Here is a 17,654-nt window from a genome sequence, read left to right on the forward strand (position 1 = left end):
TGTTAGTCTAACGGAAGAAGTTGCTAGTTCGTGAAGAGTACAAGCGAAAAAGTTATTTGGAGAGAGCGAGACGGAAATTGAGAGATGCAGTTGCTAGCTCACTAACAGTATAACGGAAGACGTTGCTATTATGTTAGTCTAACGGAAGAAGTTGCTAGTTTACGAAGAGTACAACCGAAGAAGTGGCTTGGAAGGAAAGAGATAGAATATTAAGCAGAAATAGAATGAAGGCGAAGTTGAAGAAGTATAACGGAAGACGTTGCTACTATGCTAGTCTAACGGAAGAGGTTGCTAGTTCGTGAAGAGTGCAACCTGAAAAGTTGGTTAGAGCGAACGAGATAGTAATGTAAAGCAGAAACAGAAGGGGAAATATGAAACAGAAGTTTCTAGTTAGCTGAAGCAGTTTCAAGTGATCGCTAACAGTATAACGGAAGACGTTGCTATTGTTAGTCTAACGGAAGAAGTTGCTAGTTTGTGAAGAGTACAAGCGAATAAGTTGATTGGAAGGAAAGAGACAGAATGTTAAGCTTAAATAGAATGAAGGCGAAGGTGAAACAAAAGATGTATAACGGAAGACGTTGCTACTATGTTAGTCTAGAGGAAGAAGTTGCTGGTTCGTGAAGAGTACAACCGAAAATGTCATTTGGAGAGAACGAGACGGAAATGTTGAGCAGACAATGAAAGAAGGGAGAATATGAAACAGAGGTTGTAAGCTGAATCATTATTAAGTGATTACTAAAACTATAACAGAAGACGTTGCTACTACTTTCTAAAGGAAGCAGTTGCTAGTTTGCTAATAGTGAAATAAAAGTTTTTGTTCGAATACAAGAAGACGGAAATGTTAAGCAGAAAGGGATGCAAGGTTTGCACTTATTTTAATGCGGTGGCTTCTTAATGAATAAATATGTTTTTTCAATAAGTTCATGTAATTCTGGTAAAGTCATAATTACTTAAATATTACTATTTTGATCAAAGTATAACAAACATACTTTTTGCAATCAGATTAAAGAGATATTTAAAAAAGTAATATTAATTTGATGTGATCATAAAGTGAGAAAATATTTGTAAATAAGAAAAAAAAATGAAAATAAGCAATTTATTAAATAACTTATTCTACAGTAATAAATTATTTGTTCAAATTATTATTGTTTTTGTTTATTAGACATATTTTCATTAAGCAAATTTATTAAACTTCGAACATTTAAATTATTTTAATAATCGTTTGCCTAATGATGCTGCCAACTCCTTTGTAGCTTAAGCATGTCTGCAATAAGTGAAAGCTACTTTAAGTTCTCAGCTATTGTGATTTGAACTCGAAGAAGGAAGTGCGCTGTAAATTAATCTTGATTTCACCTTGGCAAATAGAGTCGCTCACAACTGCGAGACAAACAACAGTCGACATATGCCAACGACTCGAGCTCCTCCTCTTCGAAAGGTAACTGCGGCAATTTATCAAAATTTACAAATGGAAAGAGCGCAAGGAAGAGCGCAGAATTTGAAGGGGGGGGAAGAGAGGTAGCCACAATGGCAATTGGCATGCGTGTGCGTGATTGCATGTCTATGTAGTCTATGTGTATAATAGGTGTGCAGCTGGACTGCGTGTGTGTGTGTGTGGGTGTGTGTGTCTGTACTTGACTTAAATTGCTTTTTTTCAATGCCAACGGCTGCAGCTATTTGTTGTTGCCACTGCTGGTTGGCTGCCTGTCACATGTGGAGCCAAATGTCATTTCAGCAAAATCCCTCAAGTCGTTCGTCTGCCGACTCTGTGTTCATCTCTCTTTCTCACTTTTTGTGTGTGTGTGTAAGAAAACACTCGACAAAATATGTTGGCAGCATTTTTGTGGGGCTCTTTAGATTGCACTGGGACAGGTTTCGAGTGTGGGTCTGAGGCTGCGGTTGTCTTTACAAGACAATGAACATTTGTTGCTTCTGTTGTTTCAGCAACAAGAGCAACTTAAATGAGAACGAGAGTAACATTTTGTGTCTGCGCATTGTCGTCGGCAAAAGGTGCGGATGTCTCGGAAATATTGTACGAAAATGTCTGCATAAGAGCTTAGCAAAAATGTGTGCACGAATATAATAAATGAGTGTTTCTTAATACAACAAAAAAATATAACGATAAAAGGTAAATAAGAAAATGTCGGTTATGCTTGTTAAATTGAGTAATTACATGAGAATTAAATAAGTAGGAATAAAGTTATCATTCTAATGATAGACATTTTATTAAATTAAATTACTTGATTTGTATTCTAAGATATAATTAGAAGATTAGACAACAGATTTTAACTTAACATAAAAAATTATAATATAAATATAAATTATAATATTATAGAAACTAGAAATATTGAAACTATGTATAGTAAAATAATTACAAACGAACATGACTTAAAAAATGAAAGTCATCATAATATATAATGAAAATAGTTTATGGAAATAAAAAGTACTTTTTCTACTATATATTTTATTCATAGACTAAAATTAACCCAGAGTATAGATTTTAGCTCATAAATTGGCAGAGCTTTAGATTGCATATTAAAACCTTTTGATGTTTCCTTGTTTATATTGATTTGTTACTACAATTAAGAGTAATTATCTTCATTGGCATCCCCCTTTCAATAGCATGTTACTTAAAAATCTCTTGAGATAATAACATATCAATTTCTTGAGAATTCCCACAACAAATTTAAATTTCAAGATGATCAACTGCTTAAATCTTTCTTTAAAGTGCACACATTTGTAAAACATCCATTTGTTTGCTAGCTCAGCGCCTGTTGCTGCCACAATTGGGTTGCGGCTTACCTTCTACAGTCTCTAATAAAATTAAAATGCCAAACCATTTGCACTTAAGTCCCTTCGCAATGCGATAGTCCTTCTGAAAAGTTGGCTAAAAAATTAGCAACAATTTTTCAGAGACTCATCAAATGCGCTGACTGTCAACCGCAACGTAAGACAACCCTCGAAGCTGAGCTGAGAAAAAAGAAACCCACCCAACACACAAGAAGCCACTTAACGGGCGGAATGAGGCAGCTGCCTTAGCTATTGCCGTTGCCTATGCTACACCTTGTTACACTCTCCTGCCACATGCCACATGCCACGGCACTTTGTCATCTGCCTGGCGCGCTGCTTTACGTAATTTGATATGCTGCGGCTTACATTCATTCATTTCATTCATTTTTTTTTTATGTTTGCCACAAACGATTTACTTGCCGCAAACACAATTTGCTTCAAATTCAAAAGCAACAATATGCTTGCTGAGATTGAGAGATTTGAGAGACTCGCAAATGAATTGTTTGTTTGTGCATTAGAGATTGAGTGAGATTGCTGCTTTACTTCAATTCTTTTTCTCTCATTTCTCCTTTTTGCTTGTCAACTCTTGACGCTCACCTTGGGCAAGGATTCGTGGCCGCTGTCCTTCGACTGCTGCAAAAGACACTCGGCGAAATTAATTTGCTGCAGACACACAGCTCAAGCAGCTGGGCGTGGTTCATGTCGACAACGCGACGCCTTGAGTAAATTATTGTGCAGTTTTTTCTTTCCGTTTCGCTGTTTTCTTTTTCGCTGATTTAAATTGGTTTCATGTTCGTGTCGCCCACTTTTAAGTTTTTGTCTTGCGGCTCTCGCTTTGCACCTTGGCTAATTGCAATTGGATGCGCATGTTGTTGACAGCTGAGGCATCTTTTACACCAAATTTAAGCGCTTTAAGTGATCCCAGAAAAAAGTGCTAGATATATGTATGTGAGTGAGTGTAGAGGGACTCCTGGCGTTAATGGCAATTTTATGGGCAAGCGCTGCGGTCCCTTTGCGTGGCAGCTGCTGCCAGTGCAAATATTTCTGTCAGTGGTCGGGGGGCGAAAAATCTAATCTATGCAAGCCGCAATACTACCCGCTATACACACACAGACACACTCACAAGCACCAACACCATCAGGCATTCACTATTTTTTCGACAGCCACTTTTTTGTTGCATACTTTCGAGCGCAGCTGAGTTAATTGCCCCTTGAAGAATACGCTTCACATGCTCGTATACCTATTGGACACAAAAGCATTTCGCAGTCCGATGTGTGAGTGTGTGCGTGTGTGCGTTTTAATCGGTTTGACTTTGGCTGCTGACCTGCGGCGCAACAACACTGGGTAGTGGCAGTGGGAACAACAACAACAACAACAATAAGGACTACGACACAAGGACGACAACGAGAACGACAAACAACGTTGCGAGAATGGCCCGCAGCAGCAGATTGAATCCTAATCGAGGTTTTGACTTTGGTTACGTTGCGTAAACACGCAACAACCGGTGCACACACACACACACAAACGCACAGACACGAGGGCAACTGCAGTTTATTGTAGCATACTTCCAGGCTGTGGGCAAAAATGTCTGACGCTCATTTGGGGGCAATTTGTGCCCTTTAGGTGGCTCTGCCTATGGCTGCCTCTGGACATATTAAGAGCTGCTGCCGTGTCTCTCTCGAGTGTAGGTGTCGGTTGGTCTGAGAGCTGTCCTTAAATGCGCTTTTAATCGACGCTCTTGTTTGGCTGGCTTTAAAGTTGGCATCAATATTGAACTGGCGCGTGTCTATGCAGCTGTTGACAGCGGACACAACTGTGCTCAGCTCACGTAGACAAGCGAGCAGAGCACACACACATGGAACACACTCTCGCACACACACACATTGTGGAGCGAGCAACTTTTGACAGTTTAAAGTTTGACACCCCGGTTTTGTTGTGTGTGCGTCGCCAAACGAAAGAAAGACTTTGTCCTGTGCCTGCCTGCCTGACTGCTCGACTGTCTCCTGGCCCCTTTTTTGTATGCAGCAATGCGCTGAGTTGTCTTTTTCGTCTCCCTCTCTGCTCTGACATTGTCTGTGTGTGTCCCTCTCTCTCTCTTTCGCTCTCTGTCCTCCCTGCGACCTTCAGCATAGCACACCAGAAACTTAAACATCACGTAAGCATTTCACTTCTCATTCTCATTCTTTGTTTTCTGCCCTTTGCCCTCCGCTCCAGCTCTTCATCTCTCCAGCGACAGTCACAGCCTCACACATTTGTGTATGCATCAATTTTTAGTTATTTCTTGATATTTTGTACTTTGCTTTCTACACATACACTTTTTTGCTTCTTGCTATCGCTCTTTCTTGTTTTTGAGTAAAATTTGCTTTTACTTTTCGTTGTCGTTGTTGTTGTTGTTGTTGGTCCTCGTCCTGTTGTTGAAAAGGTCAGACATTGTCAGTTAAGTGTCCATGTCGAAAAGTGTAGTTGAACATTCGAGTGCTTTTTCCACACAATTTTTGTGTTGTTGTCATATTCTTGTTTTTTTTTTCTTACTAGCTATTACTCAGTTTGTAGCAGCTTCCCCTTCAGCGTCTCTCTGCTTGTCTTTTACTTTTGTGAATGACTTCTGGTTAGGTGTCAATGTGCAAAGAGGAATTATGGTAAATGGTATTGGAAAACTTTTCCTGCATCTATATAGTATATGGTACTCTCTCTTATACAGCAAATGGATATTAAAATATTGACAGGCCACCGTCGCCTGAAGTGACGCAGTGACTTCAAAGCTGCCTGCAAAACAAGGTTCAATTACAATAGTGAATCAATTTATTTCAATATTTATTAACAACCTAAGAGAAAAAGCTGCAAGAGAGGGAAATATTTAAATTTAATAGCTATGTAAGAAATTTTACTTCAATATGCTTTAAAGTTGCTTTAATAACTTACGAGTAATCTGTTGTCTAGGTAAATACTTAAAATTATACAAAAATTTAATTACGAAATACGAAATATTCCATAATTTTAATAGGTTCCCTAGGAGATATAATTAGCTTATATTCCATTAGTTCAAAAATGTTGAACAAAATTTTAATTTAGTTCTTTATTTTATTCTAAAAATGAATTTATTGTTTGAAAATATATGTATGAATAATTTCCCAAGAAATAAAAGTTCCATTTTGATTTACGAAATAATCTAAATCTTATATTCAACTTTTAATAAATTTTCAACTTGATATAATAAGCTTTCAATAAATATACAAATATTGAACAAAATAGTAAACCTAAGTTTATATTCATTTTTAAAGAAAAATCTATTAAGTATGTGATCAAATTTTGCATTAAAAAATAAATAGAATTAATGAGTAAAAGAATTTGTTTCTGTTTGAAACTTTAATTTTAGTTTAGATTTATTTCATTATCTTAAAACTTTAAACAATCTAACTTTTCTTGCTTATTTTTGTCGAGCAAAATCAAATATTTCTGACTGAACGTGTATTATATAATATTTAAAAAGCCTATCAAATTTATACAGCTCGTTAAGCTCGCATCGATTCGTCTCATTTATAAGCAAATGCTTTTAAAACTGTTTTTAAATGCTCGTCTTCAAATACGTTTTTGGCCACGCCGCACACCGTGACATAAATTACAAAATCAACAACTAACAGAAAATAGGATAAAAATCAAGTTATGAGAGCAGCAGAAAGCAAAGAAAAAACGTACGAGAGAGAATATATTTTGATTTATTGGCTGCTGTTGAGCCTCGCATGTTTTGGCACAGCCCCAACCACAGCTTCTCCCATAAATGGAAGGTTGGGCTTCAGCGCTGTAGGCCGGGGCTAAGTAGACAGCTCAAAAGGCCTAAACGCAGCAAAAGAACGAAAACAGGAAAAGAAGCAAACAATGCCTGACTCTGCCTGGCTGGCATTTGATTTGTGACTTGCGACTCTTCACGTAGCTGCGAGTCAGAGAAAGCGAAGAGTGGGAGGCTGCAAAATCAACATAAGAGAAAAAAATGTTGTATATGAAAATAACAAGTAAGAAAGCTACAGTCGAGTGTACTCGACTGTGAGATACCCGCTACCCATTTGGAATAAAAGAAATATATTTTGCGGTATTTTCTCAAAATATACCGAAAATACTGCAAAAATACTAAAAATATACCGAATGGTATATTTGGTATATCGACATAGTACCGCATTCAAAATATACCATAGACGGCACAATATACCAGCCAAAGCAACTCAGACCCCTAGTAAGTAGGCGCTTTTGCCCATACAAAAGTATTTCTTTAATAACTTCGACAATTTTTATCTAATTGCAATTTTCAGGAATCATAACTACTATAGTTATTATTGTATATACCAAAATTCGGAACTCTAGCTTTAAAATTACGCTTGTTATTCGATTTTTTTTGATTTGCGGGGGCGGAAGTGGGCGTGGCAAAAATTTGAAACAAACTTGATCTGCGTGCAAACATAACAAATGCTGTCGAAAAAAAATTATAGCTCTATCTCTTATAGTCTCTGAGATCCAGTGTTTCATACGGACAGACGGACAGACGGACAGACACACAGACGGACAGACGGACATGGCTATATCGTCTCGGCTGTTGACGCTGATCAAGAATATATATACTTTATAGGGTCGGAGATGCCTCCTTCTACCTGTTACATACATTTCCTGCCGGCACAAAGTTATAATACCCTTCTACCCTATGGGTAGCGGGTATAAAAATCACGCAACAGGATATTGAAACGTCACACATATGCCACAAGTGCGAGGCACGCACGTAGTCGCTGTGTCTGCTACGTTTGCCCCCAAGCAAATCATAAAAGTTTGGGTGCAAAGCTCGAACAGCAGAAGAAGGAGAAAACAGGAGCTGAAGCTGGTGGCAGGACTTCATGGGGCATTAAAACTGTCAGTGGCGCAGATTGCCTGCGGTAGCTGGGACACCTTCACACATGATTTATTTGGCCACGGCAGATGCAGTGCAGCAAACCATTCGATGAAGCCAAATTTCTCCCTCTTCCACAATTTGTAAACAGTTGCAGTTGCTTTTTTTTCCTAGCGATTTCTTTTGGGGAGAGTTTTTTTGGCCAATTGTCAGTCTGATTGGAAGTTGCTTCTTCGCTCTTTTTGCAGCTGACTCGTTTTGTGGCCTTTGCCAGAAACGCAATGCGAACGTGCAGTGAAAGTTTAAATAGTTTCGCAGGAATTGCGCAGAGAAAACAAAGATATGTTGTTTAAATAAAAGTAAAGAATAAAATCTTAATAAAATAAAGGTATTGTTTGCCTTGCTATTTTATATGTTATTTCTTCAGCAAAAGAAAATAAAAAATATTAAAAATATATATAAAAAAAAGTGTTGTCTACTTACCTTTTTCTCATATTATTTCTTTGGCTTCACAGTTTATAAGGATGTGTTTAAAAGTAAATTGAAGCTAGTTCGTCTTGTCAGAAAATATTTGTACATAAAAGTTTATGAAAAATAACTATAATAATTTGATTGCACACTATTTGTTTAAAGTATTGAATTGAGTTTTCGATTAATTCTCATTAATGCCTTACACAAAAATAATGCGAAAGGATATTAAAATATTCATATTTTTAGCCTAGCATTAGACAGTCATAAATGAGTCGTTAGCTGCTGTTGTGCATTAAAATTGCTTAAAAGAAAAATCTTTTATGCTATATTTTTGTTTAGCCAATACTTGGCAACTTTTGCAGCTGTGTTTTGTGGGTTTAACTGAAAATATTTCATTTAAAATTAAAAATCGGATGCCTAAGAAATGATCTCATAACTTGAAATTACAATTACGTTAACATATTTGGAGGAAATTAACTGCGTTTGCATTTAAGGTCAATTTAATGTAATATATTTGATAGGCAACTAAGTGATAATGAAATATCGGTGTTTATACATTTTTATATATATAAATTCATATAAGTTGAATGCCCTTGTATCTGAGGCTTAAGAAATTAGTTACTGTTTTCTTTTTAATTATACATATCTAACCTTTTTAAATAAAATAAATAACAGCAATTCATAAATTGAATATGCTAAATAGTTAATAGTTATAGCTAAGGAAAAAACGTCCATATTTTTTTGTGGCATTCTTAAAGTGCGCCGCAATGCTGCAAAATAAGCTGCCCCACGTGTAACCTGAGTAGCAACTGTGGCTGAGCTTCAATAGATTGCAGTGACGCCTTTTACCGTTAGCCACAGTTGCGTGTGTGTTCGTATAAGTGTGTGTGAGAATGTGTGGGTGTATGGCCTGAAAGCATATCCATTTCACGCACAAGTGGCATTGGAGGAAGAGAAGGAATAAAGCTGCCTCTGAAGTTGAACCGTGTGTCAAATCCATTAACCTTCTGTTTACTTTTCTACGTCCAGCAAAAAAAAGCAAGTGACTGTTATAGTGTTGTATGTTGTGTGTGTGTGTGTGGAAATTTGATATTTTCACTAAATTGCGTTGCACACTTGAGGCAGCGATTGACACAGTTGCCTGGCCACAGCACAACACAACAAAACAAAACACAATACACATAAATCTTACCTAGGCGCAAGTGGAGTGAGTGCAAATGGAGCAGTAAATGAAGCAACCACTCACACTCAAACACTCACACATTCACACACTCACACTCTCGAAATGAGCATTAAGTTGACGTAAATTGTTGGCCATTACATTAACACGGGGCAACCAATTAAGTGAGGCCAATTGTAATTGCTTTTCATAAGTTATAGTTATGCATGTGAATATATTTGCTATGTGTTAGTGTGTGAGTGTTAATAGCTGTTGCTGCTCTAATTGAATTTTAATTACCGTTGATTTCACTTTTCGACCTTTGGCTAAAACACAACACAACAAAACACAAACAAAACTCAAACAACCGCTGGCAATATTCAATTAACAGGCGAAAAATATGCAAAAAGCGCAAAAGTTGCGCATACGCCGCGTGGACAGCGCAACACAAAATTTACAGCTGTCCTCGGCAAAAGTTTTCGCGCACTTCCGCAACGAAGTGCTCGACAAACAAGCACAACAACAACAACAACAACAAGCAGAAGGAAAGCAGCTACAAATAACCGGCATCAACTTTAATCACCTGCTTAATTAAATCAGTTTCAGCTTCTGTTGCGCAGGTCGCCGCCACAATCGTGTTTTCCATTGTTTGCTCCTGTTTCTCCGTGTTGCTGCGGACTCTTGTTGTTATTGTTGTTCGTTCTCTGCATAAATTATGCTGCATAATCACCTACAAGCATTCCATTTAAGCTTCACTCGACTGTTACTTTGCCACTTCTTCAGGTCTCTCTCACGCTTCTTTTACTTTTTTTCCTGTCCGCCGATAAGCTCTTAAATCATTTACGCTTTTTTTCAGCGTTTTTTTCTGCTGTTTTGACAGACTTTTCACTTACTTTTTGCTTTCACTGGGATTTCGCTTTATCTTGGACAATATATTGCTTTATGATTTTTAATGAAAGTACAGCAAAATGTCATTAAATGGTGTGCAGTGAAATTGAGTTCATTAAGAAATTAATTGAGAATTTCCTTCTTTATTAAATTATTTTAATATTTTCATTATTAACATACTTTTTAAATTATTAAACTACTTATACATTCATCAATTTATTAATTTTGCTTAAAAAATTATATAAATAATACGTTTTTGTGTTTACATATATGTATGTATTTAAATAATTGATAAATTAAGAAGTTGACTTAGTTTTTTTTGTATTACTGCCTTTGACTCTTTATTTATAATTACAATTATTATTTTTCTTTCTTTAAGAATATATCTAATGTATTAATATCGCAAAAGGCGATATAGTAACCAATGAAGTTCTACCGATTAGTCAAATTATGAAGAACTAAATCAAAGTAGGCTTACCTAATAAATGTATTAAAAATAAATATTAAAAAGGACTTGGAAATTTCTTAAAATTGTAACGTTAACAAAGACAATTGAATTCACAATGAATAACTTTAAATGACAACAAATTCAAGGCTTTGCAGGATGAAATATTATTTTAATAGCTTTCTTGCCTTAATGTTCAAGTAATTTTGTTGTCATTCTTGTGGTTTTTTCACTCTTCGCCCACACACACAACACGCGCACACACACCATCGATTTGAATGACCAGAAATGCACTCTTGAGTCAACAATTATGTTAATTCGTTTATAGGTCAATGTCTAGCTTGTAAAATGCAAACAATGTATATAAAATATAAATATATATATATGGAAATAAAATGTGGGTTGAGTTCGCTGCCCGCATTTATGGCAAAATCTTTGGTTTGCTGTCAACACGCGGCATTATTTATGAATTTGCCATTTAATAGAGCGCAACAGCAGCTGTTAAGCAGCAGTCAACATTACGATTAACAGCTAGCGCAAATTTCCCCTGCGACTTAACAGTGCATTCCACTGTTAAGGAGGAAGTGTTAGCAAAACATTGCGAGAGCTGAGGCGCTGTTAACGCATGCTGTTAACTAACACTTCTTCGCTTAGCAGCGCCTTGGCTCTCGCAATATTTTGGCTCTCGCTCTTTGCACTGCGCATGTGTTTGACTCACACCTTCTGCTGTTGCTTCTGCTGGCCACGTGTCGTGTGTGTGTGTGCATCTGTGTGTGTGTGTGCTTTGGCGTATATAATGTACCTTACGCATCCACCAATCTACCTGCGCAAAGCAACGCCGCCCACCCCCAAAAAAAGCTGCCTCAGCCCACTAACCAACCATACATAACCGTATGTACAGCTGTGACTCTCTCCAAGTCGATGAATGTGTGTGTGTGTGTGTGTGTACCTGTTCTAGGTGTTGGTCTTCGGTCGTCATCAGGCAGCGTCGTCGTCGTCTTTAGCATCGTCGTCGTCGTCGCTGCCAGAGCGAGAGAGTGTGAGAGAGAGCGAGAGAGTGAGCGAGCAAGAGTGCAGCATGAAATCGCCTTTGTAGGTGCCATTGGGCTTTGCTTTACCTCTCGCTTGCACAGCCAGCTAAGCAGCGCCACCTGCCGTGTGCCACCTCGCTCGCCACCCACTTTACCTCCCTACGTCCCTCCTCAGTCAGCTAGCTGCCCATCCGTCAGTCTCAGTCTGAGACACAGATTCAGAGTCGGTGTTCAGTCTTCGTCGCTGCTTCAGCTTGTGTTTTATGTAGCAGGAGCAGCTGCTGCCGTTGTCTCTGCTGCTCTGGCTGCTGCTGCTGTGGATGCTGCTGCTTTTGGTACCTAACTGGTACCTAACCGCAAGTGGCAGTTGTTTTGCGTTTATTTGCAAGCGTAACGTGCTGTTGCCTCTTCCACCTCCTCCTCCTCCCATTTGGGGCCTCCGTTTGCTCATTCGTTGTGGCATCGTCGTGCGTTTGCGTTCTCGCTCTCACCACACACGTTGAGAATCACAGACAGGTTGCTTTGCCAGCTAGCTCGCTCGCACATTTACCGTTACCGTTAAAAGGTGTGCAGAATGTTGGCAGCCAACCAAAGCCGAGCACCTTTTGCGCGCTCACTAACAGCAGCAGCACAGAGTAAGTAGAGTAGAGAAGCAAAGCAAAGAGAAAGCTAACTCTCCTTCATCTTTTAATTTGTTGGCAGGGAAAAATGTAGCAGAGCAAAACTACATTTTAAATATGACAACAAAAAAATAATAAATTACTTGTGTATTAATAGAGATTTGATGGGGCATCATCGTCTTTGATATCATAACAGTTGAGCCCAGCACATGCGCCTCAAAACTGTTCATCAACGTCACGGCAAATGGACGAGAAGTTCTCGTTCTCATTCTCATTCTCGTTTTCCTTTTCGTTTTCGTTCTCATAGTCATCGTCTCACTTTCGGCATACACCTTGCTCTTAGACTGTCTGTGTGCGTGTCTATGTGTGTGTGTGTGTGCTCTCATCGTGCCAAGTTTTTTGAGCGCAGTTAGGTGCTCAGCTCAGTACAGCGAGGCAGCTTCGTGTCGCTCGTTAGTTGTCGTGTGTAACACAGTAGCTTGCCTTTGCCTTTGCCTTTGATTTTTTAACGGTACGTCTTCTTAGGTAAATACAAATGAGACCACTGCCGAGTGGCTCCACCTCAGCAAGCGAGTGAGTGAGAGAGAGAGAGAGAGAGAGTGCGAGCGGAGAGCATCAGGTGCGGGCAGCAAAGGCAAAAGGCAGCAGCCACTGGCTGCCTGGAAGGTGTGTCTCTATGTATGTCTGGCTGTTGCTCTCACTGCTCTGCTCTGCTCTGTCGCTGCTGCTGCTGCTTCTGCTTCTGCTCTGCTCTGCTCTGTTGCTGCTGCTCTGCTTTGTAGGTGCGCAACGGGGACGTGATTTATGCCAGCCAATGGTTGCGTCTCTGTCGCTCGAGAGGTAGGTGTGACATTATGGTGCACAGCGTTAGTTGGCTAACCGGGCTAACAAAGCTTTCTCGTTGCTGAGCACCTTTTTGGAAAATGGCGACGCCAGCTCAGCACACAACGCACCTATAAGCGTTGTCGTCTCGCCCACCTCCTTCTCTTACCTCCCCCCTCCTTAGAGTGCTTGGCAAAAGTTTTCTAATTAGCCAACTCGTGGCAACGGCGCAAAAAAAGAAATGTTGAGAAAAAGGCGGCAAAAAACAGTTTCGCCTCTTTATGGATTTTTCTGGCCCGTTTTCGTCTCGCTTGCCAGCTGGCTCCTTTTCTTCTTCTTCTCCTTTCTGAGATTCCCCTACTTCTTCTTCTTCTTCTTCTTCTACGGCTTTTATTTCTCGTGTCAGTGTCCTCGTTAGGATGCTGAAATTCTGCTGTTGCTTGTGCGCAGCGCATTTTCTTTTGTTGCAAATAAAATCGATAAAATTTTATAGCAATTTAATATGACCTTCATGGCATAGATATTCAGTATACGTCTACGACTACGTCCCTGAGTATATGAATATATTCATTGTGTATTGTGTATACTCACTAGGCGCTTTCTTTTCCTTTGCCTTTTGCCTTCGCCTGTAGTTTTCTTTTATTTGTCTTCCATTTTTTGGCTGTGTTGTGGGCGTTTTTCTTTACACTTTTCATATGGCCTAGCAAATTGCGCTTTTTGGCTTGCATTTTTGACATTTTTGCGCAAAGGCAGCACAACAAGCGAAAAAAAAAAGTTTGCAGGATTTTCAACAGGTCGTATGAAAGATATTCAATTTTTCTTTTGCACTCTGCACAAAGGTCAGCTATTTGACATTGAGCTTTGAATATGTTAAAAAAAATTGCACAGAGGGCAACTGTCAATGAACTTTGCAGATAGTATTGTTTTCATTTCACTTATTGATAGACTCATCCATTTCAGCTGTTTATTTATATGTTGTTTTGCCAGCACTTACAAATAGTCTTGAGTTTATTTGAATAACAATATTTTAGAGTTTGAGGATAGAGAAAGAGTTCTTCTGCTGAATTGATTTGTACCAAGCAAGTGATGTTTATTATAAATTATATAATATTAAATTTGAGATCGTTGGTAAAAGATCTTTTTGAAAACTCTTTAAACAGTAAGAAAATTAAGATGCTCACTTCAGTCGAATGTTTTCGACTTTACAATAAAATTGTTCGTTTACTATCTTCATATAACAATTTTGTGAAAATTTACATGTTTTTAAATATAAATTCTTGTTCGAATTTAATACTGATTATTTATATTCATTTGGTGTCCTACTCATATTACATATTTTGTATATAGTTTTTAAGGTGTATATTCTACCAATCGCTTTACTTTTTTTATATATAATTTAACAATTATTGAACGTATGATATTTTGGTATATATTTTTAAAGCTACCAAGTGATATAAAATAACTGTGACTTAAATCTATTTTGAAGCTATCTTCTTTAAAAGTAAATAAGAAATCTACTTAATAAAGTCAAAGCATATTTGCTTTCTGATTAAGTCATATTAACTATAGTCAAAGCTTTTCATGTTCAAAATAATCTGAAATTTAAACTGAAATTGATTACTGCTAAATATTTAAAATTTGTGCACAAAGACCAGGCATATTTCTTTAACTATTGACTATAGTTCTTTAGTCCCAGCCAACCTTTCTTTTTGCCTATGTACTCGTAAACTTGATTTTAACAGTGCACAGTTGAATGCATGTGAAGTATAGTTTTCTTCTACGAGTATTTTTCAAGGCATTGCATGGCAAGGCTCTAATAGCGCACTTAACCCATTCCCATTCCCATTTGCAGCTGGCAACTCGTGACTCGGACGCAGTGCAACTTCAAGTTGAACAATAACTCACAGCATTAGTCGCTTGAGAAATTGTCTGTTTACCTTGTTGGGTTTTTGCCTTGTTGCCATCGCCGCAGTTGCCGTTGCCAAATGGCACTCAAAGTGCGCCAAATATGAAAAATGAGACGCAGGAAGCGAAATTACAAACTCTGCACGGAGTAAGGCAACCAGGCAAGCTGAGGCAGCGCTTCCTGCATCCTGAAATCCTGATGCACCTCCAGACATCAACACAAAACACAACCAAATGAAAAGTTGCGAGTAATAATTGTGCTGAGAAGGCGACGGCGACGGCAACGGCGACAACATCGCTTAAGGGGGAGACGCCAAGAAGAAGGACTACACATTTTCATTTGGTCATGTCCGGTTGCGTCCCTCGATGGGTCGTCGGCCAATGTTTGTCCAGACGACCCCAAGTAGTGTAGCAGCTGCTGGACTTTAATTTTTTTGCCTTTGCTGTTGCCTTTGCCTTGGACTCTCGGCTCTGTCAACGGCAAATGTTGCCAGCGTGCTGACCGCTGTCCAGAAGAGACACCTCCGTATCCTACTCCTTCTCATCCACAACATCGTCTAAGTGGGCTTCATCAGTTGCGCTTCGCTGGGCGACGGCAGCGTCATAATCGTCGTCCTTTTTAGTGTGGTTTCTTTTCGCTTCTCGTTGTTGTTGCTGTTGTTGGTTGGTGTCCTTTGCGGTGTAGCTATGTTTTTGGGGTCAAAGTTCAGTCACATTGCTGGACTGCTTATTTATCTTTAAGATTCTTAGCTCTCGAGTTGCACAGGTTTTTTTCTTGTGTGTGCGAGCAACTCTGAGTTATGGCTATAACAATGCGTCAGGTTTGCGCTGCTCTTTCGCTCTCTCTCTCTTTCTCTGTCTCCCTCCTTCTCTTTTCTGATACCTCCCTTTCTCTCTCTCTCTCTGCTCCATTCAATGCGTTTTTGTCAATGTCCAATGTCCACTTTCAGTTGCCATTTGCAGCGCCTCGACTTGGCGTCGACTCGTCGTCGATTTCTTACGTTCTTCTGCCACATGACTGAGTGTATAACTGCGTGTGTGTCTGCGAGTGTGTATCCGTGTGTGAGTCTGTGTGTCGCACGTGGCCTGCTGCTTAAGTGGAAACTGTAGTTTTTCTTACTTAACCGTGCCACACACGCAGCCACCTCATAAAGATTTGTGTCTGCCTTTTTATGCCATAAGTCAAGTGTGCTGCTTGCCGCAGTTCAAGAGCTCAGTTCGCCTGACACCCACCCTCCCCGTACTTGCTCCTATTTGTGGCAAGTTTTTCTTTTACTTCGTTTTTTGCGTTGTTGAGCTGCGCTCTTAATTAAGAGTGGGGTATTAAACAATTACGGTGACCAGCTTCGCAAAAGACTTTGTGCCATTTGCAGCGGCATTAATTCAATTTGTCACACTTTGCGAGTGCACACACACACCATCACAACTTTCTGCCGCCCCAACACACAAAATCCGCAACCCACAAGCCACAGGCCTCAGTTGAGTCTTGTTGAACCATCTCAGAGCTTCACAGCTTTACACTTTAGCCGCAAAAGTAGAGCAGCTGTCCGAGTGCCATTTTCAATTTGACTATGCCGGAAGTTACCTGCTGGCGCCAGCCTCAAACATACACACACACACACAGAACACATACTCACACACAGCTGGGACGGCACTGAAGTCATTTCCTGTGCACAGTCTGGCTGTGTCCTTTGTGCCCAGTGGTTTTAAGTGTCCCATGTGGCCAGGGCAGGGCACTAGAACTAGATTAAATTGGCATCTTTTGTTGTGAGTGTCGAAGTGACTTTGTCTCACAGCGCAAATGAGAAGACCGAGAGAGAGTGTGGGCAAATTAAAACTTGACTCATGCGGCAGCAACTCGTATGTGTTTATGAGTAGCATGTCCTTGGAGAATGCCAGATAAATAGACAGAGAGAGCGAGAGCTAAATAAAGCAGTCTAGGTAAAGAGCTCATTTTAAAGACTGTTGTTTAATTGCTTATTTCGCACAACTTGAACTTGAATGTAAAAGACGTTTTGGTCATCCATCAAGCGCTTTAATTGATTGCCTGGCATTTTTGGGCGTCTGCACAAATCGCTGCGATTAATTAAATATTTACAAGCTCAATTGAGCGGCAATGAATGCTAATTAATTTGTTACATTACAAAACTGCTTTCTTATCTTTACGCTTCAACAGAGTTCACTTCACTTCTATCACATTGATTATCGGTTCGTCTGTCCAGAAAGTAAATGAAAATGAAAACAACCCTTTATCGAGTTGGGGTTCACTTACTTCCTTGGTATTTCTAATTGAAAAACTTTACTTGCTGCAAAGTGAAATAGATGTGCAAATTGCCAAAAACTCAAATAGAAACAAATAGTTAACAAACACATGAAACAATTCAATAAATGTAACTGATACTCCTTCGTATGTGTTTTGTCAAGTTACTCGCACAAAAGACACTAATATACGGAATACTTTGCAGCCTTGTTCTTTGCATTCGAAATGCGGTTAATTTTGTTGAAACTTTCTGTAGCTCGCTTGCCAAAATGCCAAATGGCCTCGGCCCAAGTTTCTTTGCCAAGTTTACGATTGTGGTATGTGGAGTACAAAACTGGTTAATGCATTGAGTTCAGTTTGCTTCAGCTTTCGTTATCGGGGCCAACTGATCTTGTG

The sequence above is a fragment of the Drosophila nasuta genome, chromosome 2R (genome assembly GCF_023558535.2).
Source record: "Drosophila nasuta strain 15112-1781.00 chromosome 2R, ASM2355853v1, whole genome shotgun sequence".
In the NCBI taxonomy this organism is placed as follows: domain Eukaryota; kingdom Metazoa; phylum Arthropoda; class Insecta; order Diptera; family Drosophilidae; genus Drosophila; species Drosophila nasuta.